Source organism: Labeo rohita, chromosome 12 (genome assembly GCF_022985175.1).
Source record: "Labeo rohita strain BAU-BD-2019 chromosome 12, IGBB_LRoh.1.0, whole genome shotgun sequence".
Taxonomy (NCBI): Eukaryota; Metazoa; Chordata; class Actinopteri; order Cypriniformes; family Cyprinidae; genus Labeo; species Labeo rohita.
In genome coordinates, this window is record NC_066880.1 from 19,668,975 (window position 1) to 19,681,415 (window position 12,441).

Here is a 12,441-nt window from a genome sequence, read left to right on the forward strand (position 1 = left end):
TTTTTTAAACCCTCTGGTTTATGACAGGAGAAGTATCCTCATGTTTACATTGTAATACCCACACAATTATACACATTTTGTCCTAAACCAAGTATTCAAATGTGCACGCGCATACACATTTTATTTAGAAGGTTGATGAGGGAACTCTTCATTCTCTACAATATATAAAGGTCATAAAGCATCAGATTCACAAAGGCCCACCAGACTGCAGCTCGCACAACTTTGCTTCATGGGAGTTAATGCTCTGAAAGATGCATCGATCTGCAGAGAGACACTGCCTGGGCTCTGCACTCATGAAAGTGGATTTCTTCCACGTTCTCCAACAGGTCTGTCACAACACTTCTGGATTTCCACTCTCTGTGCTGTAGCCAGGCAGTCAGTTTTTCCAAAAGACTTTTCTGTCTAGGAAAGTGTATGTCCCTTCACCTGTGCCAAATGCATTCTCCATCTGCACAATAGAGGATTATTGGAACCTTTGTATACCTTTCTCCCTTCTTCCATAAAAGAGAACAGGGGTTAAATTACAAATTTGGATTTTATTGTGATACTGGTGCCCTTGACAAGATATTACCTGAACCACTCACAAAACAAAACAAAAAACACAACAACAGGTAAGTGAATGAACAGGCAGGTGTATTGACATGGAGGAGCAGACCGTAAGGAGCAATGGCAGGTGAGTATCAAACACAAACACAATGGACAGTTCAATGGTATTTAGCTAGATGCTGATGTATGATCTCTTCGCAGGTTTGGTGATCGTTGACCAGGAATGAAGGAGCATAGCATCAGAGGATCGTTGAGAGATTGAGAGGTAAGTGCACTTCGGTAAGTAGCAGGCAAGGAGTCTGGAACAGTTAATGGACGTGAACGGTAAACCGGACAAGGTGGGATTGAGAGGAGCGTGCTTATAAAGTAGTATTGATTGGAGTCAGCAGGTGTGAGTAATTGGAATTCAGGTGAGCGTGATCTGGTGTGTTGTGGCTGGTTACTGTGGAAGTTGTGACTGCATGGATTCGCTGACATCTACAGCTTGTTGGAACTGTATGTTTTTTGTTTTTTTTTTGTAATACTGTACTGTATTTTTCCAATAAGAGTGGGTGCAGCATTTGTCAGTTTTTTTGTGTCTGGCTTCCGGTCTCATCCACTTTCAGCTATTTTTAGCTGCACAAAAAGCTTGTTTTGCTGCTTGATATTGCAAATTGGCGTGTCTTACCATATTATTTTAATGTATTATGAACACACTGGTTTGTAGTGCAAACTGTTTTACCGTTTACTGCACTTTGATATTCTTCTCGTTATTTCTCTATGGTGGATTATGAATCTGACGTCTAACACATTACCAGAAAACAGCTTACTTCCTTATTGAAAAATAAGGTGGATACTTTCTTGAAAAAAAGTTGAAAAAAAAAGAAAAGAAATGTATTTATGCATAAATACAAATTTCATTATTTATAACATAAAGCCTACTGTAAGGTTCGGTCCAAAGATGATGATGAGAGGTCAAAAATTGATCAAAGAAAACATGGTTTATTAAGAACACAAAAGAAGGCAATCCAAATAACAGGCCAAGCTACAAAACAGTGTGCGGAGAACAAACAATACTGGACAAAGAACAACAGGGACAGAAGGGCTTAAATAACGTAACAATGTTCATTTGGTGTAAAGTTGCTTTGCAATGATATGTATCGTGAAAAGCGCTATACAGATAAATTTGAATTGAATTGAAAAATACACAAAACTGAATGAGATAACTAAACGACAGGTGTTTAGAATAAGCAATTAAACAGACAGAGAAACAAGGAAAATAGAACCAAAACAGCAATATTTTTATTGCATATGAGTAGATATCAGTCACAGATGGCTATTTGGTTAAATCTTATTTTGTGCACGACAGAGTGATGTGTGGTGGGTGTCCATGGATCAAACCACACTGGAACCACACTTCTTTTTAAATCGAAGGTATTGGATCATTCCAGTCAAATGAAACCCCTTCAAAATATACTTTTGTGCAGGCAGTTTGGCATCTCAGTTTGGCCTAATTAGTGTCTGTATTTGCTCAGCTGTCTGCATTTATATGTCTGTGTTGGCTCCCCTAATGTCTAACCAAACATTTGTGCCACACTTTCAACTGAGGTGCTTTTCAGTGTTTGACTGTATTAAATATACATTTAGGAACACTGCTCAAGGTGAGACTGAGCTGAAAAAGATCAGGAGCCAAATATACGGCACACTAGTAAAGTCAATCTTTAGTGTTCAGTATTAAGTCCTTTCCTGGTCAGTTTTCATATAGCAACAAATCCTAGCATATATTTGTGTTAGTAGCTTGACCTTAGCCAGTCAGACATTCAGGATGATGAAGAACCAGACTGAAGAAATTGCTCTGAGATCTAACCCCCTGGCATAGTTATGGTTAGGCTTTTTTAAAATATAAGATAACTTCATTCTTTACCTTAGTGCTCAAACCTTTGTGTCCATTGTGACAGACAGATAAAAAGGGGTCATCGGATGCCCATTTTCCACAAGCTGATATGATTCTTTTGGGTCTTAATGAGAAGTCTGTAACGTACTTTGGTTAAAATTTCTCAGTGGTAGTGTAAAAAACACCCTTTTTACCTTGTCAAAATCAGCCCTGTTCAGAACGAGCCATTCTGTTGCATGTTCCTTTAAATGCTAATGAGCTCTGCTTGCTCCACCCCTCTCTTCTGTGGGGTGATGAGCCCGTCTGTTTACTTTAGCCACATTTAGCCGCAAACCCTGCTAACTAGCACATTATTAAAAAAGGTGATTTGCAAAGCATGAAAAACCACTCACTTCTGCTGTAGGTGAGGCTGCATCACGAATGATTAGCGCAAACATAGACGCATATATGTAGATTGCCGGGCACATTCCCTTCAAAAATGAAAGTAACTTTAATCCTCTGTGTCTTTGGTGGCTCAGATGTCGGTAGTAAATGACTGTTGTGCTCATTATTGCATCCAACAACAGAACACCTCAATCACTCAATCAGTGCATCTTCCCCTGCACTGGCGTCAAAACAATGGTGGTTGGAGTCAGACTGCTCACTCAGGGTGGGTCTAAGGTAAGATGGTCGTGTCAATCTATCGTGGGAGCGGCTTTTGTCAGTGTCACGTCACACCGACAAGAAGCTGAGAATGGCTTGATTTGAAAAAGAGGATATGTATTATAAAGATGACAAAAATACCACTGGGTGGATTTTTATCACAATAAGGTGGATGTGTACACACACTGCCAACACACATTTATGTTCAAAAGTGAGTTTTGCATCCAACAACATCTTTAAATTAGACTGTCATCAGTAGTTTAATCCATTAAAAAAACAAATGGCAGGCCCAAGTGACACATATCAATGAAAGTGTTGCCAGTCTTTCATGTGCATAAACTTGTGAGCCTGATATTTTGGTTTAGCATTCTGTGAGCCTTAATGAACTTTCTATCCTGTCATGAAAATGATTATGCTTTCTCCATTGTGTGAAAGTACATTTGTCAGTGGATTTTTAGAAATACAGCATATCTTACTTGTTTTGGCATAGGCGAGCAGACGATCAAATGAAAAGTACAATTTGTACTGGCCTATATTTCAGTCAGAGGTGAAAATACTGCACAAGTGAATTCCAGCAGTAATTCATCATGCGCTTCACTCTGTTTGCTATAGGTATTCAGCAGAAAGGCCATTCATGCTATCAACATGCTTTTACTGATTATGTTTAAAATTTGAAACATGGATTTCTGATCAGTCTAATTTTCTGATTTGAAGAACAAAAACTTGCATAAATTTTGTTACATAAGACAGGACACTGTTTGGATCCCAAGTGATCCGATCCCAAGTGGTCATCCGAGACTGTTTGCGTTTTCTAGCTGCTATTAACATCCATCTCCACTGTGTCTCCTGTGACCACTTGTGGTTGGATTTCATTGGTGGGAGGTCTCCCATCAATATATCATTTACTAAATCAGTATGTTACTGCATGTTGATAGTAAAGCTCAAAGAAGAACCAAAAATCACTACACTTTTTCCTCCCAAATATATTTTCGCTTTCAATATCAGCTCAACAAATGTTGTAATTAGAGTTGAGTGCATGAAGCAATTTTGATTGAACAGCTAACTCAACTTCAGATATGCCTTACATCATACCTACGGACCTGTTTTGTTGTGCTTTCATTCCCTGTGTGCTCTGTGACCTAGTTTCTGTCTCCCTTTATTTCAGAGGCCTTCAGCCTTGTTCCTGGGGACCCACTATCCTGAAAAGTTTAGCTACAACCCTAATCAAACACACCTGAAGCGGCCAATCAAGCTCCTCAAGAATGCTTGTGCAGAGGTGCAGACGGGTCATGGCTGTTTATCACATTGATTACAACTGTGACAGAAAAATACGAAAACTACAAAATACAAATATGAAATTTTATTTAATTTACCAATGTAAATGCAACTAATGCTTCAAATGCGCATTTAAAATAGCAGGCAACATTGTAGAGAAGCAAACAGACATTGCACAGCAAACAAAGAAACAAAAAACATAAAAGTCAGGAATTCAGCGCTACACTGTAAAAAAACAAAACAAAACAAAAAAAAACACAATTTGTCAGCTTAAAATGATTACCCTGCAGCCTTAAAGGGGTCATCAGATGCTAAGTTCACTTTTGCATGCTGTTTGAACATTAATGTGTGTTAGCAGTGTATATACAAATCTACCCTATAATGATAAAAATCCATGCAGTGGTTTTTAATTAATCTGTAAAAATAATATTATTCCCTTTTTCAAATCGAGCCATTCTCAGATGCCTGTCGTTGTGGCGTCACACTGACAGAGGCCACTCCCACGATAGTTGATTGACATGAGCGTCTTACCCAGTGTTCCAATTGTGTCAAAGCTCTTGGGGGTGTCCCCCTATCCAGACCCCCCCCCTTTTCAAAAATTAATCAATAAATAAAACCGATTATAAATGTGATTCGATATTGCGATATTGACAAAAAATTATTTTATCTATAACGATAATCATATGGTATTTTGCTGAGTGTGTTGCCCTGCAGGACTGCCGTGGACAGCTGACTCCTAAAGTTCTTGGTATTCTTCATATTCAGTGTGGTCAGTTCACAGCAGTGACAAAAATTAATATTTTCCAACAAGTTTACAGTGATTTTCACCTTTTATGGGCATTTTTTTTTACCTTTATAAAGTCATTATTTGTTTCTAAAAGTATGCATTATCTTTTGCGACAAATTCTTATATTTAATCAATAAAGTCAATTCAAATATTAAGACATTTTAGACTGTTGCCAAACAAATAAAATCATTATCAACAAAATTAATCTTTTCAATGCAGAGAAAGCACAGACAGATGTATTACCCACTGTTTAATGCAGGACATGAATGCATTAAATGCATAAATAATGTTTTGATATTTAAATCCTAAACTGTTGAATGCTGATATCTGAAATTATTTTTAAAAAATGATAAGGGACTTTACATTTGAAATTAAACCCGCCAGTAGGTGGCACTAAGTCACTATTAATAAGTAAGTCATTGCGATTGAACCGAGTCATTCAAACGGTTGATTCATTCACAAAAGAAAAAACATTATGTTGTTCAGAGACGTAAAATAGTGCTGTTGCTGTGATTGGAACCATTTTTGTTGGCGAAATACAGCAGAAATAGGCAATATGGTGTCTAAAACGTAATGTTAATATTAAATTCTAGTTTATTGAACTGTTGTATAAAATCAATATCACATTAGTGATTTTTGCGAAAAAATGGCACTCTTCGTGTAATATTGATTAACTATATGAAATGATATGAATATACATTTTCTCGCCTCTGATTGGACACTGCATTCTAAACTCAACAGAGTCGTGTGTGATTGGTTGTAATGAGCAACACCGTAAAAACGCGCAAATAAAAAAATATGATGTGACCTGAGCAGGTCTAAATTTAATACAGCAATCGAATATTTTCATTTAATTTTCATTTTCACTATCATTTTATTGAATTTTATGGGAGGTCCGGGAACACCCCAGTCCCCCCCTCAATCTGAACACTGGTCTTACCTCAGATCAGTTGTAACAGTCCAACCTCCGTTTGGACATCCAGCTCAGATTATACTCTTATTCAGTTAAATGCTTTATAACAACTAATAAACAGCCAAAATGATAGTAATATGCATGCTAATAAGCAACTAGTTAATAGTGAGAATTGGTCCCTAAATTAAAGCTTATAGAATACTGTGACCTTATTATTTTGAATTTATTGTTTATACATTAAAATGAGGGACTACAAACAGAAACACATTCATAGGCTTTATTTTGAATACTATTCAAGTTCTTGAAAAAAAAAAAAAAAAAAAAAAAACTTTTATTCAGCAAGGATGCATTAAGTTGATCAAAAGTTACAGTAAAGATTTTGACATTGTTAGAAAATAAATAAATAAATATAAATAAATGTTTCTATATATATATATATATATATATATATATATATATATATCAAACAAATTTATTTAACAAAGTTTGGGTGGAACATGTTCATGTCAGGGGTACACAGGCCAGAGAGAGATGAATAGCATTCCAAACTAGGCTTTATTTAAAAGGGGTCATTGGATGCTATGTACACTTTTTCATGTTGTTTGAACATCAATGTGTGTTGGCAGTGTATGTACAAATCTACCCTATAATGATAAAAATCCATGCAATGGTTTTTAATTAATCTGTAAAATTAATATCCCCTTTTTCAAATCGAGCCATTCTCAGATGCCGCTCCCACGATAGTTGATTGACATGAGCGTCTTACCTCAGATCAGCTGTCTCAGTCCGACCTCCATTGTTTCCCTGCCGGAGCAGGGATGTAAAGAATATCTCCGACTCAGCGATTGAGGTGTTGTGTTGCTGGATGTAATAATGAACATAGTGGTCGTCATTTACTCCCAACATCTGAGCCGCTGAAGATGCAGTGGTTTACATTTGTTTGTGAAGCGAATGCGGCTCCCAATCTACATATATCCGTCTATGTTCGCGTGAAGCATTTGTGATCCAGCTTCACTTACAGCAGAAGTGAGTATAAGGGTTTTTTATGAATCTTTGCGATTGCCTTTCCTAATAATGTGCTAGTTAGCAAGTTTAGTGGCTAAACGTGGCTAAATGCAGCTAAAGTAAACAGGCTCGTCACTCCACAGAGAGAAGAGAGGGGCGGGGCGAGCAGAGCTCATCTGCATTTAAAGGAACAATCCCCTCAGAATGGGATGATTGTTGCAGAGCTCATTTTGACAAGGTAAAAAGGGTGTTGTTTTACACAACCATTGAGAATTTCTAACCAAAGTATATTATAGACTTTTCATTAAGACCCTAAAGAATCATATCAACTTGTGGAAAATGGGCATCCGATGACCCCTTTAGTACAACAGCATCAATCAGGCAATAGGTGATCAGATAAACATAGGAGATGGAGCAGGAGAAGGATCAAACAGGTGAAGAGCCACACACACACACACACACACGTTTACAGGACTGGATGAAGTGAACACTTTCCTTTCTTGTAGGAATATTGCACAACCCTTGGAGATGGAGACCCAGAGTTGATGACTGGAGATAAGGAACTGGATGCTGGAGATCGGAGATAGGAGACTTGGGAGTACAAACAAACAACAGGCAAGTAGGCTTCAGGTGAGTAACAATCCAAGGCAAATATCTGGAAGGTCTTAGACGAGACTAGACGATCTGCTTTTGTGTGGCGAAACAAGGAAGGCCTCCAGGGCGGATCAGGGAGCTCGGAGAGCTATGGCGGGTCAGGGAGCTTGGGGGGCCTTGGCGGAGCAGACAGTTCAGGAGGCCATGGCGGATCAGGGAGCCACGGTGGAGAAGGCAGTTTGGGAGGCCATGGCAGCTCAGGGAGATCAAGGGGCCATGGCGGAGCAAGGAGCTTGGGGGGCCATGACGGAGGAGACAGTTCGGGGAGCCATTGTGGAGCAGGGAACTCAGGAGGCCATGGCGGAGTGGCCTCCGTAATCTTGGCCTCGACACTCGGCCTGGCTACTGTGGCTATGGGCATATGCCCCCCCCCCCCAAATTTTTTCTTGGGGGCATTTAGGGGTTTAGGAGGGCACTCTGGAAGTGCTGTCACTGGAGGACGCTCTGGAGGAGCAGGCACTGGAGGGCTGGACGGGACCAACGGAGACATAGGAGACGCAGGAGGGCTGGACGGGACTAGCAGAGGCGAAGGAGAGCATTCCGGAGGGGACTCGGGGGAGAGGGTAGGAGCAGTAAACTTTGGAAGGGGGCGCATCAGGCGCAATCATCAAACACATTTCAAAGGAAGCGGGCGCCACGGTCCTGACCGCATCACTGTCTATACTGGGTGTGTTTAGGGAATATTCGCGCCTGCTGCACTCCTGTAACACAACATGTGAACGTATCTACACTTAAACCTACTCAATATTTTATTCAAACTTGTAGATTATTTCCTTCATTTTTATTTTTATTGAAAACAAATGCCTTTCCGATGTAAAATGAGATGTGAAAAAGCAAAAGGCCAATTTCGGCAACAGGCGGACGCAAACTCGGGTCGTTTGTGTCAAAAAACACTAGCTGTTTGCTTTACTGCTTACACCATTGGAAATGCATTCTAACAGCCATACTACAGAAAATGGCATATACTCCAGTAATTTTTTGGGGGGAGGACCCACCCACATTTATTTTGCTTCCGACACCCATGGCCATATCTATAAGGTCAGGGATATGAACTGGAGTGGACTCTGGAGGGCACGCTGGAGTAGATTCTGAAGCCTTTATTGGACTGTACTCGGGCGTAGAATCCAACTCTGGACAGGGTTCAGGGACATGAGCAATGTCTGGATTGAATTTGGGGACTTGAGTCAGTTCTGGGCTCCAAGACATCCCCTCATATTCCACAAGCACTCCCAGAAGCTCAGGTGCGGTGGCCATCTTGGAATGGGACTCTGGAATGGGGGTCATAGCTAGACAAGACTCTGGAGTTGAGATCTCATTCACTGGGAAAGACTTTGGGACTGGAGTGGGGTCTGAAAAATAAACTGACAGTACTTGGAGAAGTGGAGGAGATTGGAGCATCAGCAACTGAGTTACATTGGTATTCTCATCATCATGATCCACTGTGAAGGATGAACCAACTAGCAAGAGCACATAATCGATATATACAGCTGGTGATTATGACTTGATGATTGGAGACAATGAGCAGGTGTGCAGCAAGAGGGGTGATGGAAAATGTAGTTCAGATTAGGTGACAGAATTGGTAACAGTTCAGGTAATCCAACCAATCAGTGCAGGAAGAAACCTCTATTTATAGCCACCCCTCACTTCTGTCCTGTGACAGCTTTGAGTAATAGCTGCTAAAAATTTAGCTTAGCCATAATAAATGAAATGTTTAAAAACTAATTAAAAAATCTAAATAAAAACTGTAACTGTTTTACTCTATTTTGTATTAAATACAGTATAGTATAAAGCCTTGATGAGCAAAAGGGACTTAAAAACATTTCAAAATATTTTTGTAAAACTTTTGAACAGTATGTTGTAGATGTTCAAACTGACCTGTTACAGAATGTACTCCTGATTAACTTTAAATAAAATATTATTTAAAATGGTTTAAAATTGTGTATTTGCACTTGTGCAAGGGTGGATGGGGTGGAGGAGAAGGACATAAATGAAGGCAGTAGTTTTTCTCAGCACTGTGGACAAAGACCTCCATTCTGCAGCACTTTCAGCTGCTTGCACTGTGAGAGCTGAGAATGAGCCAAGACTCAATACACATCACACACATACACACACACACACACACAATCACATCCAAATCCAAGATGCAGTGTGTGAAACGTGCTTTTGTGCTGCAACAATGACTAAGAAGTCAAAAAATGATGCAGTACGGCTGAGATGAGAAACTTTGAGAACTTTGAGAAATGTTTTTCACAGCATTGTTACTTGAATATTTTTAGAGGAAACAAATGGCCTCTGTAGATGATCTTGTGCACCATAGCTTAGTTTACATGACTGCATGAGTGAAATGCCAAATCAGGCAAAATTTAACCCGTGAATGTGTTAAAAAAAGTGATTTCTTGTGTTTCCCCTCTCAGAAAATTTATGAGCAGCTCAGCCATTACACTGCAACCTTCACGCAACTGATAACTCTCAGGATGCGTCGGTGACAAGAGCCTCCTGCTGGGTTTGGCTCGTTCCACCAGAGTCCAGCATGACTCTGGAATGGCATCCAGCCAGCAGGATACAGATGAAAGTTCAGCAGGCTCATCCACGGTGTGAGATTCCTCATGTGATGCAGTCAATGAGCAAGGCCGTCAGTCACTTTGAGGACGCTCATTGTGTCATGTTAATGATGTTTTCAAAGGGATCGTTTAAAACAGCTGTGATGCATCACACATGATGTCAGTATGTCAAGGACACGTAGCTGAAGTCCTCTTGTTTCTTCCATGCACATATTTCTTAATTATGACAATGGATCCCAAAGAAAACTGTATGAAGATTTTAGAAAAGCCAGTTCCGGGGTTAATGAAACTGATATGACCTCTATGTTCTTTTCCTTCCACAGTCACATTGATTACTGAAACAGCTATATGGGAGGTGGTGTAATGAAAGATGTTTCTGAGCATGGCATATGAAACCAAAGCTGTCTGGAACACACAAGTGTAAATCATCACCTTACGCATGTTATGTCACAGCTGTGAATCACACTGTAATGCAGACTGGATCACTTAGGTCATTGTCAGAAATTAACAAAATACTAAATATAATGAGGACTAAAAGTAGAAAGAATCTCAAATGCTAAATGATAATTTGAAAATGTACTTCAACAGAAATGGGCAGTCTCTTGTCCTGTTGTATTTAGTATTGATTTTTGTACAAGTCAGATAACATGCACAAGAGGTTGTGTAATTCAGAGACATTAGTAAGAAAAATGGGACAGCCTATTTGTACAGGAACATTGTGCAACAATTATACATACTGTCACCAATTATTGAAGAAACATTTAATTTTCAATATAAAATGTCTTTAGTTACACTGTGTATACCAAAGAAATATTGCCTATTTCCCAGATCTTTACATTAATTTGTCCAGTTTTTGAAAGAAATACTTTTATTAAGGACGCATTAAATTGATTAGTGACCTTTATCATGTCGATATTTACCATGTTACATAATATAAAAAAATAGCTGAATAACAATGTTTAAAATATAGTTTAAAATAGAGTAATAACAATATCTGGAGTTCTAGAGATCCAAGATTTTTTGTGTCACATGATAACACATTTTTGAAACTGAGGGAGAACATGAGATGGGAGTTTATCAACATACCCTAACGGTAATAAACCGGGAAAAAAAACAGTCCAAGCAGAGTAAGACAAGACGAGCGTTTGGCATTAAAAAGTATATAAATTGTATTATTTTGATGAAAATAACCCAGCGTTTACACTAAGACCCTTCTTTATCGGCTGGGATCGTTTACAACCACATTTGGGATCGTTTAAAGCCGCGTTTAAACTGCGTTTTGGAAAATCGGGGCACCATATCAGTCTATTATATGAAAAAAAATGCTGAAATGTTTTCCTCAAAAAAAAAATGTATTTACGACTGAAGAAAGAAAGACATGAACATCTTGGATGACACGGGAGTGAGAACATTATATGTGAATCTTTGTTTTGGAAGTGGACTTCTCCTTTAAAGAAGTATGTATCTCAGTTTAATTTGTGGAAATTGAACCCTTCAAATTGATTTTGAAGATTAAACAGCAACTACTGTATGCTAGTGAAGTGTTCAAGCAAAACTATTCGTTTTGTGCTGTTTGTGTTTAATTTATAATGTGACTTAGGCAGCACCTACATTTTTATAGTTTCACTGGAAATAATTTAAAATAAGGTTAATTTTCCATAACAAACATAAAAAAAAAAAAAATAATTAATGCCGTTACAAATGTATTGTTCATTGTAGTTCAAGTTAGTTTATACATTCAGTAATGTTAACAAATGATATCTTATTGTGTTGCCGTTTCACTATCTCCAGCTTTTTTAAAGAAGAAAATGCAGCCTAACACCCAATAGTCAAATAAACTCCTCAATTCTCTCTTCAGATGCACTTATGTAAATATGTAGCTATGTCGTTTCTGTGTGAATGTTTGAACACAATGATTATTGGTGGAATGGGCTGTGAGGCAAGGGGCGCCAGGTAAAATCTTGCCTAGAGACAGGCATCAGAACACGTAATTAAACTTATAAAAACAATGGAAGACTATGTGTTGTCCTCACTAGCAGTGAAATAAACGTGTGAATGTGTGTCTATGCATGTGTTTATGCTGATAAACAGTTTGGCCCTCGAAAACAGTGTGTCAAAGGCATGCTCCAAATGATTTAGTATTTCAGTGATAACATTTGAGTATCTCTGGAATACAAAAACGGTG